Genomic DNA, 26,080 nt, shown 5'->3' on the forward strand with positions numbered 1-26,080 from the left:
CATAGTATAGCCTATATTTAGTATGCCTTGCATTCATGCCAGCAATGCTTGACAGGTAGATTTCCGTCATTGACATTGTACTTGTCGCACGGTCCGTGCAGCCAGCATGTCTTGGGCAGTAGCCTGGACAGCTGTGCATGTGTGATTTTACGGTATATGCAGCCTGAGCGGCGCTACGTGTAGCTGTCAAGTTGGCGCATGCATGACCCAAATCTCAAAACTAGTACTAGTACTACACTGAGTCACTGTGTTTACTACTTCTTTGCGTAGCACGCAAAGAGTCGTGAAAACCTGAATGATAAACCCGTACCCATACAAAATGAGCCGAGCATACAGTATGATACTGTATGTAGGTCCTTCTACTTTTTGAGCCGCATGCACTCTGCTCAGCGCTATCGCTGTCGACTCCGTCAGTGCAGTAGCTGCAGTGTCAATACAGAATGAAATAATTATTATTTGATTTTACCCTTCGCCACGGAGTTGCAAAGCGCTGTGTACGTGTATGCATCGTTGTTGGTTCGTCCGCACCTCCGATCAGGCATTAGCCCTACCATACTGATAGCTTGTCACACAGCTCTCAGTTTGTTGCAGAACGAGAGTGTAGGGTCTGGACAGCTCGTTTGTTCGGACACGCGCATCAGCATGCCCTTTGTAGACTACAACTGATTCAATTCGATCGGTGTTGGCAGAGTGTTCTAGGCGATGCACTCAGCCAGCGGTATAGCCAGCGGTCTTGTAACATATTGAGCGGAGAATTGCACCATTGGGAGAAGCCATAAAGTTAGTTTTGCAGCTGGCAGGTGCGCGGTAGTGAACCGCGCGGGAACTACACACCGTGGTCTCCACCTCCTTCGTGATCCACATACTGTTGACGAGGTACGGTCCGAATTTGCCTGTTTTATAATTATAATAATTCCATTCAAATCATGAGATCGGAGTTTATCAGGCAGAGTGTGAATTATTTTGAAGGGGATGAAATGAAACGTTGGCCAGCTTGTCTACAGCAGCGGTGCTTAGTTTATCTATCCCACAAAGTGCATGGTCTGTTGTCCGCGCCATGCACGCTAAAACAATACAAGCATTAGCAGTTGCATGGCTTGTACATGTACATATTTACATGTTTGAAGGATCCGAGTTGTCATGTAGCGCCATCGCACAGCTGTCACGGAGGAGCAAGTTCGGCTGGAAGTTGCGGCTAGTGGCCGATTCGAGCGCATCTGTATTGATGCACGGGTGTTCAACCCTTTCGCGTCTTCGAGTCGTGCCACCTCCCTCGCTGCTAGCTACAGACGCCATGAACAGGAAAAGCGCCGGAAGTACGAAGAGCGAGTACGCGAAGTCGAGCATGCCTCCTTCGTGCCCGTTGTGCTTTCTGCCTCTGGTGGCTATGGCAAGCATGCCAATGCGCTTTTCTCGCGGGTCGACTCTCTCCTGGCTGAGAAGAGCAAGGAACCATACGTGCAGATTATCTTCTTGCTGCGCTGCCGCCTTGGGTTTGCCCTGGTTCGTTGTGGTGCCATGTGCCTGCGTGGCTCAAGGAGCATGTTTGCTCCTGCCGTGCCTGAGTCCCCTGCAGTGCTGGTGGTGGCTGAGGCAGGCATTCAGTGAACCTGCAGTGATCCGTATAATCATTACTATATCCCATGATTCGTTTTCTGCAATTGTGTTCATGCTGCAGAAATGTGTTATTTCGCCCGTACAAGAGGCTCAAGGAGCTCATTCCTAAAACAATTGTCATGTAGTAAGAATGTTGGGATCAAGACCAGCCCAATTCGAAACTTGCATCACTATAAAAAATTTAGGGGTGAAACTATTACACTTTTCAACTATCGGTTAACCTACCCTTGTATCAATTCGACTATCGATTTTTGGACTGAAACAATTATATCGGTTATCCGTCTAATCGATGATTACAACGAAGCGATTTCGATTATGCTGTCTGTTTCGATTACACGATTCTAAAGATAAAAAAAATAATAAAAACACTTGCGCAAGATTGTCATGTACTGTCGCGGATATGGAAATCCAGTCGATTGACCGAGGCCGGTGTCCTCAGGGCGTACAGAACGAAACGTGGCTGCAGGCAGTGCACATGATCCGTTGCGACCAGCGCGCTGCAGCGCATAAATGAATGTGTGAACGGACTCACGGCTACATGAACACCTGTATCTGCAGTAGTAGGATACGATAATTGTTTTTTTACGTACATTTTAGATCAACAGTGCATGTACACATGTGCAATATACCGTATTTTCCGGAGTATAGTGCGCACTTTAGATGTGCTATTTTAGGCCCTAAATCGCAGGTGCACACTAGGTTTCGAATGTGAAATGCATGTACTTCAATGAAGATTGAAGTGCGCACCCCCAATGAAGATTGGGGGTGCGCGTTATACAAAGGTGCGCACTATACTCCGACAAATACGGTACTTTGTCCTTTTCCTCGTTTCTTGTTATGCACATGCTTTCAATTCTAGTAGGGCTGTGTATAGTAAAAAAATAATATAATAATAATAAACTGACTTTCTGCACCCGCACATTTCTAGGATGCAGTAATCGATATCATAATCGATATAGATACAGCTCTAAACTTCTGTCCTTTCCTCCCTCCCTTTCTCCCGACACCTTTCACCATTACAGCTAGCCTACACGCATACACACATTTTTAGCTCCTTTTTTCCACACTCTTCTCATCGCCTTCCTACAGCACCACACTGCATATCTACTCGTTTCAGTTTTTGTTGGCATTAGTTGAATGCTTTCACCCTGAGGATGGGCCATACCCGAAAATTTGGTGAATTCAATTCTTTATTTATCTTGAAGTGACCTGTGCAACGAAGAGATCGTATTTGGAAAGTTCAAGTTGAGGTACCCAATTCTAAAAGTGGTCAATTAAGTTAAGTTAAGGGATGTAGCGGGTTTTGCCTTCCAGCTCTTCACATGTACAGTAATGACCATGATGAGCTCGTGAATTTATCTATCTACATGTGTTCAACAAATACCACATCTGCTGACATGACAACTGACTACCAATAATGACACTGGTAGGTTGGCTGAGAGCCAGTCATGGCAGAATCGAAAGCCATCACAAACCATGGAAAGCGAGAGAGAAAGAAAGAATATAGAGAACAAGATCAATCGGAAAATGGCGTCATTACAAGGAGCAATTGCACGCTTTTTCCAGCTAACGCACAAAACAGCAGTGAATTTGAAAATGAAACTGCCTTGGTTATTGGGTCCTCAGAGCACAGAGGCTGGTAGGAAGCAGTTGTAACATATTGTATGTCTCCTGGTCTTCTGACTGCCATATTTCCTGCTGTCATGGTGTTTCCAGATCTGTGGAAATTGCACCATTGGGAAGTGGCTGATTGGCGTGTCAGATGTCGGGTCAGTAAGCTTTCGGTATGTTCATTAGTGATTTAGTTCAAACTCCACATGCGCATTGTACACCAATTGTATGGCCTTCAAATTATCACTCATGTTGCTAAGAGTCCACGTACGTCGTGCGCATACGCCGTTGCATCATGCATTTTTCAGGTACTGGAAGCCCGCAGCCACGCCCCAAAGATAACTTTTTTTCGATTCTTGATTTTCCTACTGCAATGCATACCTGAAATCCTAGAGCGCACAACTGCTATGTCGTGATTCTAGTCATGTACGACGAAACATCGATGCACATGTAAAACTTGCGTGGTGGCCCCCGTTCTTGTACCTTGTCTGAAGGTGTTTCAGTGAGAATTTTTGGCGATGTTTTGTCTTGACTAATACCTTAAGAAAAGGTTTTCTCGACCAAACGGTCATAGTGGGTGAATGAGGACGACCCAGAGATAAGAGGAGCCAACTTGGAGAGAAAATATAGTTTTTGCCATGTCCGGTAATGCTGGTAGTGTATTGATGTTGTTCAAAATTGAACGGCTGTTTCCTACCAGAATCATGTCAGTCCCGAAAAATGGAAGGATTGAAACACTTTGTAGAAAAGAAAAAGGACCAAGGGACTACAAGTTGCTCTTCAGGTACTCCCTCATTGTAACGAGTCCGGGTGGTACATAAACCCCATTAGTAAATAGAAATCTGAAAGTACGGCTGAAAGTCTCAGCTGTGAAGGACGTTGGCGGATGTTCATGCATGTCAATGACGATACTGGCAAGACCATTGGACAATGTTATCATATAACTTAGAACCGTCCAAGTTGGAAGGCTGTTGGAGTGCGCATCCAAGATGTGTTGGAGCTGTTAGGTAGTTAGTTGTAGAACGTCAGTACAGTCGGTCAGTGTCGTGCAATGTTATCGCATGAGCTGATTGTTTAGTTACTGATGGTGTTAGTGGACATTACAGCGTAACTTGTAGTTCCTTGGTCCTTTTTTCTTTTCAATCAGTTTTCCTTTGCTCTTCATCCGAGTCCATTATCGAAACACACCTTCATAGTTAAACCCTTATTTGAAATTGGACTTGCATGGAGAGCCAAGGATTAATTTATTTAGAAAAAGAGCCAAGGAGCCACAAAGTTACAGATAGCACCAGAAACTCCTGGGCGATCGTTCTCGATTCCCTCCTGGTGTATTGAAATCGCTGGAGTCGCTGTTTCCTGGGTAGAATTTCAGCAAACACATCATGCAGAAACTTGTTCAGCAGCACAAGCATCGCGTCATCCAGTTCGTGGGAACGCCGGGTGAAAAGCCCGACAGCCACCTTTCTCGCAGTTGCACTGCGCGCGGGAGATGCAAAGGCGGTCGTCAAAACCGGGCCTATGGATTGAAAAAATCAAGGAAGGGCAGCATTGCTTGAAGGAGATAAAAGAACTGTCGGTGTTTTGCAGGGTGGCGCAATTGCCGATGCGCACGGAGACACCAGCAGCGATGGAAACTAGAAGGTCCGCCCAAGAGATAATACAGTAGTTATCTATATACCGTTTCTTGGTTGATTTTTTAGTTCTAGTGCTCATTTGTACAAATGCTTGAGTTTTGAAGTGAAGCGCACATTTTAATAAGTCGGACCAAGTAGATGATAAAATCAAAATCAAATCAACGACCCATCAGCATAGATAAATATTTAAGCAATGCTATAGACAGCAAGCTGTTTCGGCCATAAAGGCCTCACCAGTACAGCTACGAGCACCACAGACATTAACCCTTTGCGTGCTGAGTACGAGTTAACTCGCATTTTATGCATGACCTGATCCACTATGTACGAGTTTACTCGCAAAACATTCGCGCGATATATCGCAGTGCATAGACCAGTGTACAAACTTTCGTAACTTCGTCAAACATAAATGCATCGCGACAATCAATACACCGTTGGAAAGGTCTTGACCTCATCTTTCCGGCGATATAACGTTCTTCGCAATAGGATAAGAATTCATTGAGCGGCGACAAGATGAACACGGAAATCACGGCCCAGAGTGAACCTTTGGCACGGCGCATGCGTGATTGACATCAAATGAAGCGCTTGGATCTGAGCTTTGCATTCTTGTTCGGCAAGAAGCCGAACAAGAATGTGAAATTGAGTTGTTGTGCCGTTCCGAGGCAGGGTGGAGTAGTTTGGAGAGGACGTGGAAGTGGCCATGATGTGTCTATGGAGCTGAGAGCTGCCAGGATGGATTCGCTTGGTCCTGATCTTTCCAACGAGCCAAGGACGATGAAAATCCATCAAGGTGGAGTGAAATGAGAATAGATTTCGTTCGGAGCTGTGAGTGCATACTCCACCAAGAGAGTCAGTGCGCTGGAAAGCCAGTGGATTGGAGAAAGGGGGCTCAGCATGCAAAGGGTTAAGAGAGCACGTCTGATTATTATTATTATTATTATTAGTGGTATGCACGGGTAGTCGGGTACCCTTGCTACCCGTGAGGACCTCGGGTAGACGGGTACCGAATCGTACCCGAAAACCTGAAGTCGCAGTTGACATCATGTAGAATGAGTAGAGAGAGAGGTCTACAGTGCACGTGTGTAAATAATTCACGCATGTCTACCCAGTCTGTAAGGGAAGGGGCCGGTGTGCATTGTGGTCTTACCATGGGAACATTACCCGATCGGGTACCCGTGCTACCCGTGCAAAACTACCCGGACCCAATACCCGAGGAAAATGCTACCCGACTCAGCCCTAATTATTATGCTTTTTAGGAATGAGTTTGCTCCCACACTGGAGCTCGCGCTATTCCGCCGACTTGACTTGACACTTGACTGACTCACGACTTCCATCCAGTCCCTTGCTACCCGTGAGGACCTCGGGTAGACGGGTACCGAATCGTACCCGAAAACCCGAAGTCGCAGATGACATCATGTAGAATGAGTAGAGAGAGAGAGAGGTCTACAGTGCACGTGTGTAAATAATTCACGCATGTCTACCCAGCCTGTAAGGGAAGGGGCCGGTGTGCATTGTGGTCTTACCATGGGAACATTACCCGATCGGGTACCCGTGCTACCCGTGCAAAACTACCCGGACCCAATACCCGAGGAAAATGCTACCCGACTCAGCCCTAATTATTATGCTTTTTAGGAATGAGTTTGCTCCCACACTGGAGCTCGCGCTATTCCGCCGACTTGACTTGACACTTGACTGACTCACGCCTTCCATCCAGTCCAGAGCACACGAGAAATCCATCGAACCTTCGACTTGGCAAACCTGCAAGAAAGCATCACTCCCTGCTCAATACACAGTGTTTCGGGGATTTCACCCCTCATCAGTTGAGCTTGAGTAGGCTGAGGAAGATTGTGCCTGAAGAGCACCACTTATTTAGTGCTCTCGAGGCACAAACATCACCAGGGATACAAATTTACAGAGACGCCCCGTTTCCAGCGCGACAAACACTTCGTGAACACCAGATAACAGCGTGAGTCAGTGTCGCTCCTGGAGGGTGAGAACAGACGTAGAGGGCCCTGGACCATTCACAACGCTGTCACCTCCAAATCAGCTAGTCGCCAGCCCGAGCTGGGCACAATACAGTGTAGAAGGAAATAGTGGTTGCGACTTCGGCGATGATAAGTGGTGCTCTTCAGGCACAATCTTCCTCAGCCTACTCAAGCTCAACTGATGAGGGGTGAATTCCCCGAAACACTGGGTATTGAGCAGGGAGTGGTGCTTTCTTGCAGGTTTGCCGAGTCGAAGATTCGATGGATTTCTCGTGTGCTCCGGATGGCAGTCGTGAGTCGTCAGTCAAGTGTCAAGTCAAGTCGGCGGAATAGCGTGAGCTCCAGTGTGGGATCAAACTCATTCCTAAAAAATCGTCGCTGAAGTCGCAACCTCTACTTCATTCTATTATTATGCTTGTTCCCTTTAACATCGCCAAGCCAGCTTGGCTAGCCTTCGCATAAGCCAAATGAACAAAAGAAAAGAGGAACGAGCGAAGCCAATGAGGAGCACACACGCATGCAACTGCAGGATAGGCAAAAGGGAATGAATAAGACAATCCTAAAAACACACCAAATGTCAGCTATTTACTTCAACGAGAGAGCTTGGAAGCTCAGGGCCCTACACTATGCTTTTTTGCCTTGATGACCTAGGCAAAAAAAAAGCATAGGGATGTTATCATTTTTTTCAAGACATAACCTGGGATTCGAAGCCGCACTTTCGCCCTGCATCAGGCATGCATCCCCCGATACACTTCGCATACATACTAATTCTTCCAAGTTGCTTCACGTTATGATCTTGCATTTGAAGGCCCTATTTGAATATCGTGGCCAGCTGTTTGTGGCCAGCCGTTTTTGTTGGTACGGGACAGGTACGGGACAGGGTAATACGACACCGTCTACCACCTTGATGACCTAGGCAAAAAAGTATAGGGATGTTATAAATTTTTCAATTCTCCTATTTTTTTTAAGGCATAACCTGGGATTCTAACCCGCGCTATCGCCCTACATGCATTCCCCATTCATACACATTCTTCCAAGTTGCTTCACGTTATGATCTTGCATTTGAAAGCCCTATTTGAATATTGTGGCCAGCTGTTTGTGGCCAGCTGTGTTTGATGGTACGGTACGGGCCAGATACGGGATAGCGCCAGGCGTGACACAAACAAACAAATACCAAATTAAAGCTGTGTGGACCCTGGTTCGCGCCAGACGTTACTGAAGTAACGTCTTCTGCATAGCTACGGGAATAAATATAACTGGAAATGGCTAACTACAAAATATAAACTATTTGGGCCAGTGCATGCAATACCGTGTCTAAGGGCAAATTTTTGGAATTTTTTTCTTTCTTGAGAATCAATCACAGGGGTCTAGAGAACACCTCTGTGGAAGATAAAGTTGGATATCACATTTGAAAGTACATAGAGACCATGATTTCTATGGCATTGTCCAACATAGAATATGCCTTGTATGTATCTATTATTGCACGATTAAAGAGGTCAATATATGAAATATGGAACGAGTAAAAGACCGAGGTCCCCCGAGGTCTTTTACGAGGTCTATATTTCATATATTGACCGATTATGAGGGCAATAATAGATTTAACACAACATAGCATACCTAAAACTGTTTTTGCTTTGCTATAGGAAGAAAGGAATACTATTGTAATAGTATAATAGTATGTACATATGCCGTTTACATTGGACATTACTTCTGTGTAAACCAAATTTTTCAGTTGTCTCTTGTAGTATGTTCCCCAAGTTCTTTGACTGAGAATCTGACAGTTTGGGTTCAAATCCTAGCATTTGGCTTCAGATTTTTCTTCTTTCAGTTCTGATTTTTTTCTAAGTTGAGGAAAAAGTTCTAAGTCCTCGGGCTAAGTGGTCAATAATAAGTGGTCAATATAAGCGGTCAATATATGCTGATATTTGACCGCTTAGAGATCACAAGTTTCTGTGGGGGTCAATAATAAGAGAGTGATAAAATGCATTATCTACAGTGTCACTGAAAGAAGCAACAGTTTTGCATATCAGCCTTTAGAATTGGCCAAGACATTTCATGAAGGCTGCCGTGTTCTCCAGTCAAAACTGGGCAACATTGTCCAGCAAGTTCTTGTGACGTTGAGCTAACAAGAACTCGCTTTCTTTTTGTGCAAAGACAACATGGTCACGGAGTGGCTCTGTTGCAGAATTCTTTTCATCCTATGCACGAGGCGAACGAATATCGTCCTGGGGCAGCTCACACTTGTTGCACATATCCATCCGTCGAGTCATCAACACGATGGACTTACACTTCTTAGTCCACAGATACAAAAATATACGGTAACCCAAGATTTGCGATTCACCAGACTGCTCGACATGTTCCTAAAGGACAAACTTGTAGGCGACAGATGTAGGTAAGTTTATGGGAGATCCCCCCCCCCCCTCTCCCTCTTGGTGCAGCAGACAGCGGGAGGCTGAACTCTCAGCTGTAGTTCAGAATAAACTGCTTTGCTCTGTTTCCCACTTCTGCACTAAATTTATTCCAAGGCACATTGCCAGATATCCATGTGCACCAGGATTACAGCTATTGTTCTCCTTGTCCACTTGCACACAGTTAGGTTCTGCCAACCACAATCATAGAGCTGAATAAACACTGTTCCACCCACAATGTATCCCATCACAGTTTATCCAAATGTGATGAGCGTCTGTTCCGTTGTGGAAGCTGTCGACTGATGCACGACAGTCGACAGGATCGTCATGAGTGCAGCGCAGCCAGCACACCAATATAAAAAAATGCCGAGGTCCTTGGATTTCATCGTCGTAATGGAGGATTGCGCTCGACGGGAAGCTGCTGAAATGGTAGTTTCGAACGCAGCCACAGCCTTCGAGAATCAGTGAGTCCACAGAGGCAATGCTCTGAAGCGCGTCCTGCTCATCGTCGCTTGCAGAGTCCACAGAATCTCCGCCTAATTCATCCGCTCTCGACTCGCCTTCAACCTCAACGCAGGAGTCTTTCACTCCCGGACGCTTAGCTGGGGCTTCGTCAGAGTCACTGTGAGCAGTACAGCTGCTAGTTTCCCACTGCTCCGACTCACGACTCGCCAAATAAATAATTGTCGTCTTTCTCGTCGACAGTAAACCTTGCCGATGTCTTCGGACGTGCCGACGATAATCACGCGAGCGGCACAGCTCAACCGACGTGCTGCTCGGCGTCTGCCGCGAGTGTGTCTACTCCGAGTCCCTTCCTCAAGTGCTACTTCCAACTCCTCCTGCGCCGCCACGTCCATGATGATTGCTGCAAGTCGATCGCTTGTCGTTTCTCTTGTCGTCTTGAGATCGATTAGGAATGTAGACAAGATCCGCGATCGAGCCACAAAAAAATATAACTCTTCCTTCTGGGCGATTTTCTCAAAATTCTGAAAGAAATCGGTTCCCCCCGAAGACACGTTTTCGCATGCACTGGCCCATTTACCTTTATTTGTTTAAAAACAAATACCACAGGAAAAGGATGTATATAGAATCATTACAGCTGACGGTATATACATGTAGTAGCGCAGTGACCTAATAGTAATACAAGTGTACATGATAATAACTACAGCCGCGAACCATGAAGTGGGGGGGGGGGGGCATTTTAGAGGTAGCTCGTCGCTTTAGCGCCAGAGTGGTCAAACTAAGAAAAGTAGCCGGCAATAAATGCTTTAAAGAGAACATTGATCTGTTTTTGTTCAGGCTCACAGAATGGCATCTTTCCAAAATGAGCTTGTGGACCTGTGCGTACGGGACAAGGCTGAAGAGATAGAGGCCAAGCTTCTTGTGAACGGCCAGGTTATTGATCTTGCTTTCAATGAATACCATCGAAGTTCCAGATATTCCAGAGTGTCATTTCTGGTGAGTATGAAGCATATTCCGTAAATCCGTCCGCAGCCTGCACATTTGCATTTCTTTTCACATGCATTTGTTTTTCTATTGGCAAGAAAGCCAGAGAGCGCATGTGGTGAAGGTGGAATTGCTTTATTGATAAACAGCCCGAAACCTGCTGCTTACCAAGAAAGGACAAATATATAACATTTACTGCAGAAGTTTTCCGTCTGAAGTAGTGTTCAATGGAATACGAGTATGAGGTACGCTATATTTGTTCTCACGAATGAGCCGGATAATCTCTCACTATTACCAGACATGTGCTGAGACTGTCGTCAAGGACATGTGTTGGGGCTGGTGTTGTTAGGTCTGGTTGTGCGTCTTTGAGTGTGTGTGTGTGTGTGCGTGTGTGTGTGCGTGAGAAAGAGAGAGAGAGTGTGTGTGTATGTGTGTGTATGTGTGTGTGTCTGTATGTGCGTGTGTGTGTGTGTGTTTGTGCGTGTGTGTGCGTTTGTGTGTGTGTGTGTGTGTGTGTGTGAGAGAGAGTGAGTGTGTGAGAGAGAGGGAGAGTGTGTGAGTGTGTGGGGGGGGGGGGGAGGGGAGGGGGAGGGTCTGTGTGTATGGGGGTTGGGGTGATATCTATGTACCTCTCTATCTCTCTATCTATCTGTGTATCTCTCTACCTATCCATCTATCTATCTACTTCCTCCGGAAACAAAAACTTTGTGACTTTTTCATTGATTTTCGCTTCTGTTCTGTCGCTCGCTGTGTGGCTATGTCCGCCTGAAACATCAACAGATGACATTTTGGAACAGTAGGAAGGCATGATTCACATCATGTGAAAAAGTCACGAAGTTTTTGTTTCCTGAGGAAGTACAAAGGAGTAATTTTGGCAATTGCTGGCAACCTACCTACCTACCTATCTGCCTGCCGGCCTGCCTGCCTCCCTCCATCCCTCCCCCTCCCTCCATGCATCCATCGAACCATCCATTAATCCCTCCATCTTTCTATCTTTCTATCTACACGGAAAAGAGAAATAGGCCCAGTTTGGATTTGTCGTGACTGAAAGTTTCATGCCACTGCAATCATCAAACGACTGATAATATAAATTTTGAAGAAGGGCTGAGGCTTCCTGCAGCTTCATCTGTGAAAAGAATTCGGGTGGACACACCCATTCCCATAGCCCTGCACACCACATCCAAACCAGTTCCGTTATTTTTACAACGTTTCGGCATTTGGCCATCGTCAGGTAATAACAATGAATACCGTGGAAGCCACACAAGAGCAGTATATACGCAGAGTGTAGCGCCCAAAAAGATGCGAATTATGTCACCTAGTATGCAGAAGGGGGGGGACAGAGAGAGAGAAAAGGCGCAACTAGCACATCACGGAGGAGAAGCAGCAGACGGTAGCGCGCATTGTGCTCTGTGAATGGCGTTACGCAGAGTGTAGCGCCAAAAAAATAAAATGATGCCAGTTTTGTCACCTCTATACAGAGGGGGGGGAGAGAAGGTGCAACTGTGCACATCACGGAGAAGAAGAGCGCGCCGTTGTGCTCTACGAAGTGAGGGTACATGCCAAATAATTATGGTGTTAATTCTAGCACATTACAGGAGGGGAGCACGGAGCCCCATGCGTCAATGCACTATGAGGTTAAACTTCCATGCCAAACTGTTACCACCAGGGACGCGACGAGGCATCAGGAACAGAATGGATTTGAGTGACCTGCCTCATATCATATTTATTCAGTGATATTGAAGTAGCATCAGGGGAAGCTGAGAAAATTCACAATAAATCCCATCCGGTGCTTATGTTCACATGGGGCTTGGCATCACGAATCTCAATCGCCTCGCGCAGTTTGCGACGGGCTTGATCAGGCTCTCTTCCTATTACTTCAACTGCAGAGAATGCACTTTGCCCATAGTTAAGCTTGCATCCAGGGTGAGTGGTACGAAAATGTTGGCCCCATGGCTTGTCGAGTTCCTGTCGTCTTGCCTCATCATTATGTTCTTCCAGGCGAGTTTCCAGAAAGGGACCAGTCTCCCCAACATATTGTTCCGGACATTCTTTGCACTTCAGCTGATATACAACATTCTTCTGCATACATACATCCTGTCCCCCGGATATGCACGAGATACACTGCCCCTTTGGGCGACCTCTCTTTTTCGGTTGTAGCGGATTTGCATCCTTGACACATAGAGGAGGAACGAGGGCGGAGTGACACAATGTGCGCCTCAGGCAACCAGTGTGCTCATATACGACTCTAACCGGAATTATATACTTTCTGATTGCTTTATTCACTGCTTGATGTACTTTGTCTGACTTATATGGAAGCTTTAGAAATGCGCAGCATGGGTTGGCATGGCGACGACGCTTTGGCCTTATGGAGGCAGTGCGTGCCTCTTCAATGATTCTCTCTGGGTAATTGTTCAATCTTAATTGTTCATGAACCCTCGCTTCACTTTCTGCACGCATTCTGGTATTCGATGAGAGCCTCTGAGCTCTTAGGAATTGTGACGAAGCAACTGCCAATTTGATATGGTGGGGAACTGCCGAAGTATAATCAATGAGTAGACCACTAGCACATGCCTTCTGGTACAGCTTGTATGCCAGCTTGCCTTCCTGGATCATAATTGTGATATCCATATAATTTATGGAGCCACTCACCTCGCTGAGCTCATAATTATGTGAAGCTGATACTTGGGTGTGCTGAGTTAAAATGCTGCACAAACCGCATCAAGCTCTCTCTGCCGTGGGTCCATAGCAGAGGGATATCGTCGATGTAGCGTTTGTAGAGGAGCGGTACTAACGGAGGATCCTGCAGAAGCCTGGCCTCAACCGTATGCATGAATAGAATCGCAAATGGGGGTGCAAGATTGTTACCCATTGCAACCCCGTCCACTTGGTGATAGATCTGATGGTCAAATCTGAAATAGTTGTGGCTGAGAACAAACAGCAGCAGATTCCGTACCCCGCTCACACTCAGCCCAAACATGTCGATCCGCTGTGAATACTGCTGCAGCACATCCACCACTGCCTGAACGCCCTCCCGAATAGGTATGCTCGGATATAACCCGACTACATCCATGGACATAACAATGGTGCCATCGGGGGCGTTCAATCCCGGACATGCGTCACAGATGTGGGTTATTGCTTCCGTCGTGTTAGCCAGGTGGGCCGGGACAAATTGAATGAGCTGCTGTAGGATGCGCTCCAATACAATAGATACTCCAGTCGTTGGGCTGTCGCACGCTGCTACCACGGGTCGCAATGGTAAGTTCTGCTTATGGTCCTTTGGAAGACCGTACCACTCGGGGAATTTGGTACTGCTTGGTAGGATTGACTTTAGGAGTTTTGAATCCATGTTCTTGCACTCTGACAGTATTACTTTTCGTGTGTTGGTTTCGTAGGACTCTATGGTCAAATCTACGTTCTCATACATGGTCATATTCGATAATATGTCTTCTGCTTTCTGCAAATACAGCTCCTGTCTCATAGCAACGAGTTTTTTACTTTTATCCGATGGTTGATGATGGTTTCTTGGTCTGTGCGAAGTCGCTTCAGCTCCACCTGCGTCAGATTGGGATTAGAGGGTGTGTGTCTGTCATAAGCCCGTAACACCTCGTCGCGGAAGTTGGCCATGTTCCTTTCGTCTTTGTCGTCCATCTGTGGGGGCTGCTTAAAGCCACGCTTCATCAGCTTCCACAATTTCTTGTCCTGTCTGATCTTTGGCGGTGGGTCCTCCTCTTTGAGGTCCACACCCTGAGGCTGGGGCTGTTGCCACCGGAGGGTGAACGCCATCCTCTCTACCGATGTCTCAACATCTGTTCGTTCTTGCTTGGTGAGCCTCCCCGTCGATGGGACAAAGCTAGGTCCATGTTCCAGCAGACGCCTTGTCTGGTCGGACACACAGTCGTCCACCACCAATGCCCGCTCATGGACTGGCTCAGCATTGGCCGTATGCCCACTGGGTGATGCAACACCAACGGCGGCAACAGGAGTTGGGCCGCGGGGTGAGCTGTTGGTTCCCGCCACACGTTGATCCGCCTCTCGAAGTCCAGAAATCTTCCGATTTAGTCTGGCGTTGGAACTTATTCGTTCTTCGGTAACCACTGCACGTTGAAGAGAACGGATCAATAGGTAGTCCGACTGTGTAAACGTCCACAGTTGCTCTCTGGACTGTTTGTATCGCCTCCCGCGGTAACCTTTCTCTGCGCATTTGTCTTCGATGGCATCGCAGAGAAGGCGGCGGCAGTACTGATGTCTCCTGTGTTCTCTGGTCGTCTTGTGTCTCGTTGATGCTGGCTTCCGCACACAGTTCGAAATGAATCTGGGGATCAATCCCTCTCGCCGGCTCTGCAAAAGAAAAGACAATTGACACTCGCTCCTCTGCAGCTTCCAAGACCATTGTACAAACCGCTAGCTGCCTCGCTTCGGGAAGAGGAGAACCAAGTTTGAAGAAGGGCTGAGGCTTCCTGCAGCTTCATCTGTGAAAAGAATTCGGGTGGACACACCCATTCCCATAGCGCTGCACATCACATCCGAACCAGATCCGTTATTTTTACAACGTTTCGGCACTTGGCCATCGTCAGGTAAAAACAATGAATACCGTGGAAGCCACACAAGAGCAGTATATACCTAGCACTAGGTGCTAGGTGACAAAATTCGCATCTTTTTTGGCGCTACACTCTGCGTATATACTGCTCTTGTGTGGCTTCCACGGTATTCATTGTTATTACCTGACGATGGCCAAGTGCTAGGTGACATAATTCGCATCTTTTTTGGCGCTACACTCTGCGTATATACTGCTCTTGTGTGGCTTCCACGGTATTCATTGTTATTACCTGACGATGGCCAAGTGCTGAAACGTTGTAAAAATAAAGGAACTGGTTCGGATGTGGTGTGCAGGGCTATGGGAATGGGTGTGTCCACCCGAATTCTTTTCACAGATGAAGCTGCAGGAAGCCTCAGCCCTTCTTCAAACTTGGTTTTCCTCTTCCCGGAGGGAGGCAGCGTGGCGGTTTGTACAATGGTCTTGGAAGCTGCAGAGGAGCGAGTGTCAATTGTCTTTTCTTTTGCAGTGCCGGGGAGAGGGATTGATCCCCAGATTCATTTCGAATTGTGTGCAGAAGCCAGCATCAACGAGTCACAAGACGATCAGAGAACACAGGAGACATCAGTACTGCGGCCGTCTTCTCTGCGATGCCATCGAAGACAAATGCGCAGAGAAAGATTACCGCGGGAGGCGATACAAGCAGTCCAGAGAGCAACTGTGGACGTTTACACAGTCGGACTACCTATTGATCCGTTCTCTTCAACGTGCAGTGGTTTCCGAAGAACGAATAAGTTCCAACGCCAGACTAAATCGGAAGATTTCTGGACTTCGAGAGGCGGATCAACGTGTGGCGGGAACCAACAGCTCACCCCGCGGCCCAACTCCTGTTGCCGCCGTTGGTGTTGCATCACCCAGTGGGCATACGGCCAATGCTGAGCCAGTCCATGAGCGGGCATTGGTGGTGGACGACTGTGTGTCCGACCAGACAAGGCGTCTGCTGGAACATGGACCTAGCTTTGTCCCGTCGAAGGGGAGGCTCACCAAGCAAGAACGAACAGATGTTGAGACATCGGTAGAGAGGATGGCGTTCACCCTCCGGTGGCAACAGCCCCAGTCTCAGGGTGTGGACCTCAAAGAGGAGGACCCACCGCCAGAGATCAGACAGGACAAGAAATTGTGGAAGCTGATGAAGCGTGGCTTTAAGCAGCCCCCACAGATGGACGACAAAGACGAAAGGAACATGGCCAACTTCCGCGACGAGGTGTTACGGGCATATGACAGACACACACCCTCTAATCCCAATCTGACGCAGGTGGAGCTGAAGCGGCTTCGCACAGACCAAGAAACCATCATCAAACCATCGGATAAAAGTAAAAAACTCGTTGCTATGAGACAGGAGCTGTATTTGCAGAAAGCAGAAGACATACTTGAGTATTATCAAACATGACCATGTATGAGAACGTAGATTTGACCATAGAGTCCTACGAAACCAAGACATGAGAAGTAATACTGTCAGAGTGCAAGAACATGGATTCAAAACTCCTAAAGTCAATCCTAGCAAGCAAGCAGTACGAAGTTCCCCGAGTGGTACGGTCTTCCAAAGGACCATAAGCAGAACTTACCATTGCAACCCGTGGTAGCAGCGTGCGACAGCCCAACGACTGGAGTATCTATTGTATTGGAGCGCATCCTACAGCAGCTCATTCAATTTGTCCCGGCCCACCTGGCTAACACGACGGAAGCAATAACCCACATCTGTGACGCATGTCCGGGATTGAACGCCCCCGATGGCACCATTGTTATGTCCATGGATGTAGTCGGGTTATATCCGAGCATACCTATTCGGGAGGGCGTTCAGGCAGTGGTGGATATGCTGCAGCAGTATTCACAGCGGATCGACATGTTTGGGCTGAGTGTGAGCGGGGTACGGAATCTGCTGCTGTTTGTTCTCAGCCACAACTATTTCAGATTCGACCATCAGATCTATCACCAAGTGGACGGGGTTGCAATGGGTAACAATCTTGCACCCCCATTTGCGATTCTATTCATGCATACGGTTGAGGCCAGGCTTCTGCAGGATCCTCCGTTAGTACCGCTCCTCTACAAACGCTACATCGACGATATCCTGCTGCTATGGACCCACGGCAGAGAGAGCTTGATGCGGTTTGTGCAGCATTTTAACTCAGCACACTCACGTATCAGCTTCACATAATTATGAGCTCAGCGAGGTGAGTGGCTCCATAAATTATATGGATATCACAATTATGATCCAGGAAGGCAAGCTGGCATACAAGCTGTACCAGAAGGCATGTGCTAGTGGTCTACTCATTGATTATACTTCGGTAGTTCCCCACCATATCAAATTGGCAGTTGCTTTGTCACAATTCCTAAGAGCTCAGAGGCTCTCATCGAATACCAGAATGCGTGCAGAAAGTGAAGCGATGGTTCATGAGCAATTAAGATTGAACAATTACCCAGAGAGAATCATTGAAGAGGCACGCACTGCCTCCATAAGGCCAAAGCGTCGTCGCCATGCCAACCCATGCTGCGCATTTCTAAAGCTTCCATATAAGTCAGATAAAGTACATCAAGCTGTGAATAAAGCAATCAGAAAGTATAAAATTACGGTTAGAGTCGTATATGAGCACACTGGTAGCCTGAGGCGCACATTGTGTCACTCCGCCCTCGTTCCTCCTCTATGTGTCAAGGATGCAAATCCGCTACCACCGAAAAAGAGAGGTCGCCCAAAGGGGCCGTGTATCTCGTGTATATCCGGGGGACAGGATGTATGTATGCAGAAGAATGTTGTATATCAGCTGAAGTGCAAAGAATGTCCGGAACAGTATGTTGGGGAGACTGGTCCCTTTCTGGAAACTCGCCTAGAAGAACATAAATGGTGAGGCAAGACGACAGGAACTCGACAAGCCATGGGGCCAACATTTTCGTACCACTCACCCTGGATGCAAGCTTAACTACGGGCAAAGTGCATTCTCTGCAGTTAAAGTAATAGGAAGAGAGCCTGATCTAGCCTGTCGCAAACTGCGCGAGGCGATTGAGATTCGTGATGCCAAGCCCCATGTGAACATAAGCACCGGATGGGATTTGTTGTGAATTTTCTCAGCTTCCCCTAATGCTACTTCAATATCACTGAATAATTATAATATGAGGCGGGTCACTCAAATCCATTCTGTTCCTGATGCCTCGTCGCGTCCCTGGTGGTAACAGTTTGGCATGGAAGTTTTACCTCATAGTGCATTGACACATGGGGTTTCGTGCTCCCCTCCTGTAATGTGCTAGAATTAACACCATAATTATTTGGCATGTACCCTCACTTCGTAGAGCACAACGGCGCGCTCTTCTTTTCCGTGATGTGCACAGTTCTACCTTCTCTCCCCCCTCTGTATAGAGGTGACATAACTAGCATCATTTTATTTTTTTGGCGCAACACTCTGCGTAACGCCATTCACAGAGCACAATGCGCGCTACCGTCTACTGCTTCTCCTCCGTGATGTGCTAATTTCGCCTTTTCTCTCTCCCTGTCCCCCCCCCCTCTTCTGCATACTACAGTTGTGGCAAGTGAAATCCGACCCTTGGCATTGGGGACAGCGCCACAAATGGACACCAATGATGTAATGCACTGCACCTACTTTTTACTATAGAGCCGTATGCATCACAAACAGATCGAAAGGTCACAGCGTAGATACACACAGTTCACAAACATGGTACACATAAGGAGTATTGGTATCCAATCCCCATTCATTTTTTCCAGAACCTTTTGAACCTTGAGTGTGATGAGTACGAGTTTTGTCATCAGACAGATAAAATTGTATGTAACACATGTACTGTACGTATGCAGGGCTGCAGGGACTGCAGACTGCATGGTGCAATCCGTTATGTCAAGTGTCGGATTTCACTTGCCACAACTGTAGGTGACATAATTCGCATCTATTTTGGCGCTACACTCTGCGTATATACTGCTCTTGTGTGGCTTCCACGGTATTCATTGTTATTACCTGACGATGGCCAAGTGCCGAAACGTTGTAAAAATAACGGAACTGGTTCGGATGTGATGTGCAGCGCTATGGGAATGGGTGTGTCCACCCGAATTCTTTTCACTGATAATAAAAACCTAAGACTAATCATTATGAATCAGATCATGCGGGATACTTGGCGCTTAGATTGTCATTACTCTGCGCGACACACGCATGAAGGCCATTATCACACAGATGTTATGGATGATGTAAGGGATAAGTAATGCCATAATGTTGGCACTGACGTATGCTAAACCAGGCATGGTTGTGATGGTTATTAGATATAATACTAGCATTGATATTTGCCAAAAACCAGTCAAGACGGTGGCGGGTACTGTCCTCGCGCGGCAGTTGCGACTGGCTGCTGCTTGTTTTACTATGTCACACCAGGTGTGAAGTTTTGTATGTAGGAATTGATTTCATGGCGTCATTTTCGACGCTAGTTCGTTTCTTCTGTTCAGTCTCTTTGGGTTGTTGACATTGTTCAATATTGTAAGCTTCCCGATTCTGCGTAGTTGCACCTTTTTGACTTGTTGGAGTATGCCTGTATCCTTGTGTGAATATGCCACCGAACAGAGAATGGCGTCCCCGCACGCTTCAGGTTCCAAACATTGTTTGACAGTTCAGTCTTGTTCTGATACCGTTCGTGGCGGAAGCTCATTGTATGATTATTGTACCGGTCCTTGAAGGGAGGCTCGGTCAGTCCGATGTACTCTTTGTCGTCATTTACTGTTGCTTGATACACTATTGATCTCGACAGGCAATCACCATCAAGGAGGCACTGTGCGACATTACGGCAGTTACATGTCTTGGCAGGGGGTTGTTGCTGGCTTGTAGTCGCTGTGAGAACTCGTTTGTTATTGGTATTGATAATGATTCAGGCGCGTGCACCGTATGAGTTTTTTTGGAGTCTGGAAACCACCTTTTTCCGGGCAATCTTGCCGAAGGAAAAGCGCGCCTACTGGATTGGTTATCCTGCATACGCGTCGATCGACGGGCAGTTTACAGTACAGTGACTATGTCCTTATTTCAAGGTGAGAGAGAGTTGCTTTGCATGTAGTTCAAAATGCATTATTCTCTCTTTCTTCAGTGGAGAGTAGCGACAGAGAGATCGATCTCTAGCTCTGGTTCGCTAGTGGATTGGCGATGACGTTCAAGAAATCCGCTCTGTCTCGAAATTTAAGTCAAGCACGCGCGATGCAAGTCAGTTCATGTATATGATTGACGATATCTCCTTCCAAACTGTTGACTCAAATCAAGATCTCCACAGCCTTTCGTTCTCGCTCATGTGCGCAGCAGAGATGTTCGTCAAAAACGTTGTCGACTGAAAGACGTAAAAATGTGCGTCCATGATCCACTTGCGCTGCTTCATAACGAAGCGCTGCTCCGGCCGCGACTCAAGGACGCGGGGCTCTGCTTTTCTTCCGCGAGCTTCCATCGAAGCAAGGCCCATAACTCTTTATTGAAATCATGTTGAACATTGCCAATACATGCTGAAAACTTCGTCATTAGAACAGAAAGAAAGATCCGTCGAATGTAAGCAGTGTTTTGATGAAACAAACATGCCTAGAGTGGACTGGTGAAGTACCATAGACATAGTGTTATACTAGTCTTATAGACTGAAGTCTACACTGAGTGTAGTGTAGCCTGGGCGGCTAGGCCTATCAAACTTTTACGTGTTCAATATGACAAACATGTGATTGTATACGAGTACATAATCATTGACTTTTGCACCCTCTTTGCAAATGCTTTTTGAAGTGCTGGTATGTAAGAGGTAACCCGTTTAATCCTGTTACCGGTTACACATGTACCAACATTTCCATGCAACATCGTCCCCTCCCTCCATTCCTCTTATTTCTATCCTTTCTACCCCCGGTGTACCTGGTTCCCTCTCTGACGCGTTTGTGCCGGCATGATCTGATGATAGCAGTCGGACGAGCCCCGCATCTCATCAGCACCAGTGTTCATTGGTGCCCTGCACCCCTGATCTTGAGTCCCCTCCCCCTCCCTCCTCCCTAGCCCTCGCCGTTATCTCCGACGGGATGTTCGGGGATGCGCATGTGCACAAATACATAATTATACAGTGGGGTCTCCAGAAACAATTTACCAACTCTAGAAACCCCCCTTTCAAGACTCGGTGCACGCCACTGCTGATTTGTATATTTTGCATGCAGCTATAGCTAACCTTGACCGTGTTCCTGTTTGGGAAGTGTTTATCAATAAGGTGTAAGAAATTTCCGGCCACATTTGTTTGTATGTTTTTGCTGAACGGAGGGTTGAACCATGTGACGTTGCGCTGATGGTTTCTCCTCATCTTCTTCTGCCCTCCTTTCCGTTCGCTTTTGTATTCCACCTCCTCGTCATATCCAGTGGCATGGAGGGCCTCATTGAAAAGAGGGGCGGCCTGATGAAATGTCTCCTCGTCATGTGATAGGTCTGTCACCCGGCGACTTATAGCAGCAGGGAGTTGATCTATGATGTTGGCCGGATGATTGGACTTGGAGTGAATGTATACAGGGTTATCATTGGGCTTTCTGCACGGGTACTGTTGACCAGTATTCAAGTTGAGAGTCACATCCAGATAGTTGAATATCTTCCAGTTTGTCTCGATTGTAATACGGGGCCCAACTCGTTTAATGTTTGAATCATCCTTTTCCTAGAGCGATCGGCCTCACTTCCGGTGTTGCTGTGCAATACTACAAGTCCGTCGTCACGATACAGGCCAATATCATCTTTCTTCAAATCCTGCGTCAGCTTGTATAGCGCGAAAGTGAAAATTAGCTTGCACACCTCTGCACCATCAAAACATCCCATTGTATGATCTGATTAATAATGATTAGTCTTAGGTTTCTATTATCAGTCGCCTGATGATTGCAATGGCATGAAACTTTGAGCCACGACAAATCTAAACTGGACCTATTTCTCTTTTCGGTGTGAAACGCTCTGCACTTTTTGCATTGAGCACTTTGCCGGCAATTGCGAAACTTACTCCTTTGTATCTTTCTACCTATGTATCTATCACGCGCTCACTCTTTCATGTGCATGTGCGCATGCATTTCCCCTCTCATTTGCTTTATGAGCAAAGACATTTTTATTCTCAAGAGACGCAAAGTAATCTCTTCCATGGACTTTAATCACTGCAGGTTTATCTGGGCTGGACAGCTTGTCAACAAGATTCGCAAGACGTCCTACAATTTCTCCTCAAAACCGTTTCCCATGATGTCTTCACTCAGCCTTGTGACAAGGTAACAAATACAACCATTGATAATATTTTTTTCACTCAATCTGCGAACAGAATTGTTTCGTCCTTTGTGGACTCATGAGCGCAGCACAGCGAAAATGAAGCTGAACCTGATAGCAATGACATAAAATTTCCAAAGCCAGATTGAAAAGGGGAGTTAAGCCTAAAATCAAATGTTCACCAGTTGTAGTCTTCGGGGTGGTGAGTCGAATAGTCTTGGTCCGAGGAAGCTGAGACGCTCCCTTCCTCCTTTATTCCCAATCTAACTCGCGCACTTCCACCAAAACTGGGTGACTGCGCCCTACTAGATGGGGATTTGTATGCAAAATGTCACTAAAAGCGCCATTTCGTTCTTATGAAAGCACTGATGACCGCAATTGGCCCATGTGTTGTAGTCTTTTCGACGCTGAGTCGACTGATTTTGGTCCGAGATTGATGCGATGCAGCGTTCTCCCCTAATCCCAAATAAACATGGCTGAACAAGCGGTCACATGCTCCTGCGTACACCAGTCACCTGGTCACCGTGCCTGCGGGGTACGACTTACAGCCTGTTTGGGTGCGTTCCTGTCACTCTAGTTGAGCCTTGGTGTGAAAATTGTGCCCTTCAGGCGCGGTGACCAGGTGATTGGTGTATGCAGGAGCACGTGTATGCCAGCCGAAAATATGGAGTCCGTGTGTAGGTATTTGCACGATTCTAATCACTGCATTCTGAGGAGTGGAGGTGGAAATTACTACACTCGATATCGTGGCTCGTGCACAGCACACTGGAGTGACATAGAGAGTTGCAGAGTGATCATAGCAGAGGCGCTTGTTGCAGCTGAAGCAGCTCTATCCGCACTTTCGTTCGACAACAGCTACAATTCCGAAGTTGCGATCTCCGAATAATAGTAGAATGATTTACACTAACTGATGTCTCTAATTAACCTCTTCAGCACGCATCACGTAAATGTACATGATCCTGGATGCTACCGGTCCACGGATCACGTACATATACGTCATACGATCTACATCACGTCGTACAGTTGCTTTGGCTTCCGTGTAGTAGTACCAGGCCTGTACCGTGGTCACGCGGAGCTAGGCCTGTTCAGGAGACGTATTACGACAAATACACATGCAGTTCGCCATGTATCACGGCAAGAGTAGGTTGTGCAGTGCAAAAATATATCAGAAAGAAATTTGTTGACAATTTGTTAACATTTTCAACCATCGCACAACGTAGATACAGCGCTGAGGAGATCGACCAAGTTTTAGAGCAGGTCCCGCTGAGTTTGGATAGCGATAATGAGCCAACCGTCTCTGAAAGCGATTTTTCGTCGGCAGATGAGTCTGTGTCTTCATCTCCGGAACGATGTGCGTCGCCAGAAATTGGCGATGCTGCTGACGATGTTGAGGTGATGGAGAGCGCGGAACAGGTGGTACGGAGGACACCAGTGCTGGTGACAAGGCCATGTCCTTGAAGTCACATGTGGAAGCTGTCGAGGTTCTAGCTGCAGGTGACGATGGAAGCGAAGGTGAGTTGGGTGCATTTACAATTTGAATTTTTCACTAATTTTGAATTTTGAAATTTCAAATATTCATGTACTGTTGCATGCTGTTGACTATATTTTGCAAAGGTGGGCTAACTTAGTGGTATTTTGAATTGTAGATATTTTTGTGCCCGTTCTAGCATGTCACTGTTGATGTTATGGACACCAAGTACTGAAGTACAAATAAATATGCAACAGATATGTGAATTGATACTGAAATACACATTATCTGCATTATTGTGCTTACATGCATCCAGGCATATGGGTGAAGCGGAGTATTGCACATACCGCACTGCCATTCACTGGCAACTCCGGTCTCCAAATGCCGCTTCCCGACGATCCAATTCCACTTGACTGCCTGAAATTGTTCTTGAATGAAGATTTCTTTGAGTATCTTGTGACGGAAACCAATCGCTATGCACGCGCATTTATTGATGCCAACCTACATACTCTGCCGGCTCGCAGAAAATGTGTGTGTTCTATGCCAAGGGGAAACGCCGAGATGTGCGGCAGATGTGTGCTGATTGCCCGAAGAACCCAGGGTATTGCCTTGAGTGCTTCGAGACATCGCACCGAGGAAAATAGCTGTTCCACAATTGCCGAGTGGTTCCTAATCGCAAATTTGTTCGAGTTTGCGGACATGTAGCGTGACCTATTATTATAAACAGATGTAAATATGTACATATTGAGGGTGAACCATGAGAATACATTATATATTTATTATTTTTTCATTCTGACTAGCAATTGTTGATACCTGTACTTAGAAGCGATACTGCATGCAGTAAACCCTGTACAGGTCCTCCCTCATTATAACGAGTCCGGTTAGTACATAAACCCCATTAGTAAATAGAAATCTGAAATCTCCTGGCGAAACGTGGTCTATACAACTGTTTACAGGTCCGGTTACAACATAATCCGTTAGTACATAAAATCCGTTAAAACGACCCTTTGCCCAGGTCCCTGGAGTGCCAAACCCTCAGTATAAGATAATATTGACCATGCAGGACCAAGGCCAAAACATGTAGGATAAAGTAGAACGAGGAAACGTATGATGTCTATGTATTCGTGAGTATGGACGATCCTTTGGATCCAAGGAAGAGTTATGTTGGAGATTTTCAATTATCATATAACGAGTTGAAGCATCTATAATTTATGTTGTATCGAGGGTAGCCCCGGTAAGTACGAAGTAGTGCCTATTTCACCTTTAGCTGCAAGTCCTCCTACAAGATAAGTCTTGTTATAAGATAACTTTTTCGATGGCCCAGAGATTATCTACTAACGAGGGAGGACCTGTAATAGCTGTCCTACTTTTATAGATGTGCTGGAAATACGTAAATTTGCTGCGCTGATTTGCATTGAAATCTATGCAATAGGGTATGTTCACATCGACTTTAATGCTGAAATAGGTCATCACAATGATAAATGCACATTGTTAGGTGAAATTCACAAGCTAGAAGGCGAAACAGCTGTCAGAAGGAAATGTTTTACCCGTGACCCCTTCGTTTTTTGAAGTTATTGGTGTGAGTAATGGCTACCGAGGGTAGCAATGGTCGGCTTTAGAGCGCATGGAGGAGGAGAGTTAGTTTCTTGTATTATTCAACAGCCGAAAGGTACCATTCAACAGTTTATTGCTATTCTGTATACTACATTCTTTTTCATGCAAACCTTCCACCCACCGGATTGACATGTAAGACATGGCTCAAGCGGGAGGCTTCGTCTCCTACGCTGCGTAGTATTCGGCTCCTTGACATACTGGGGTGGAGACTGTGCTGAACAACATAATTGATTGCGGAGACTGCCCGAGTGCTCATAAACTACTCTTACCGGCAGTTTGTACTTGCGAATGGCCCTGTTTACCCTAGGGTGTACTTGATCCGACTTAAACGGTACAGTCAACTTTGCGAATAACGACATTCGGCGGGGCATCAGAAAAGTGTCCTCATTCGCGAAGTGTCCTTATAACCGAAGTCCCATTTGAATGTATGTGAACCCATATTTTGTATAGTATGACATGCATATCAAAATGAAGCTCTTTTCTTGCTCTATG

General features: G+C 46.5%; 1 long non-coding RNA gene across 2 annotated transcripts; it reads left to right on the forward strand.

The window, feature by feature from the left end:
- Positions 1–477: 477 nt before the first annotated feature.
- Positions 478–22,511, forward strand: LOC135821908 (uncharacterized). 2 transcript variants are annotated; one of them, XR_010554405.1, is made up of 4 exons: positions 478–876; positions 3,334–3,401; positions 10,552–10,710; positions 22,410–22,511. It is a non-coding gene; the product is annotated as an uncharacterized LOC135821908 (long non-coding RNA). The 2 variants fall into 2 exon arrangements; XR_010554404.1 differs by lacking the exon at positions 22,410–22,511 and having other exon boundaries at positions 10,552–10,990.
- Positions 22,512–26,080: the final 3,569 nt, after the last annotated feature.

The sequence above is a fragment of the Sycon ciliatum genome, chromosome 7 (genome assembly GCF_964019385.1).
Source record: "Sycon ciliatum chromosome 7, ocSycCili1.1, whole genome shotgun sequence".
NCBI lineage: Eukaryota > Metazoa > Porifera > Calcarea > Leucosolenida > Sycettidae > Sycon > Sycon ciliatum.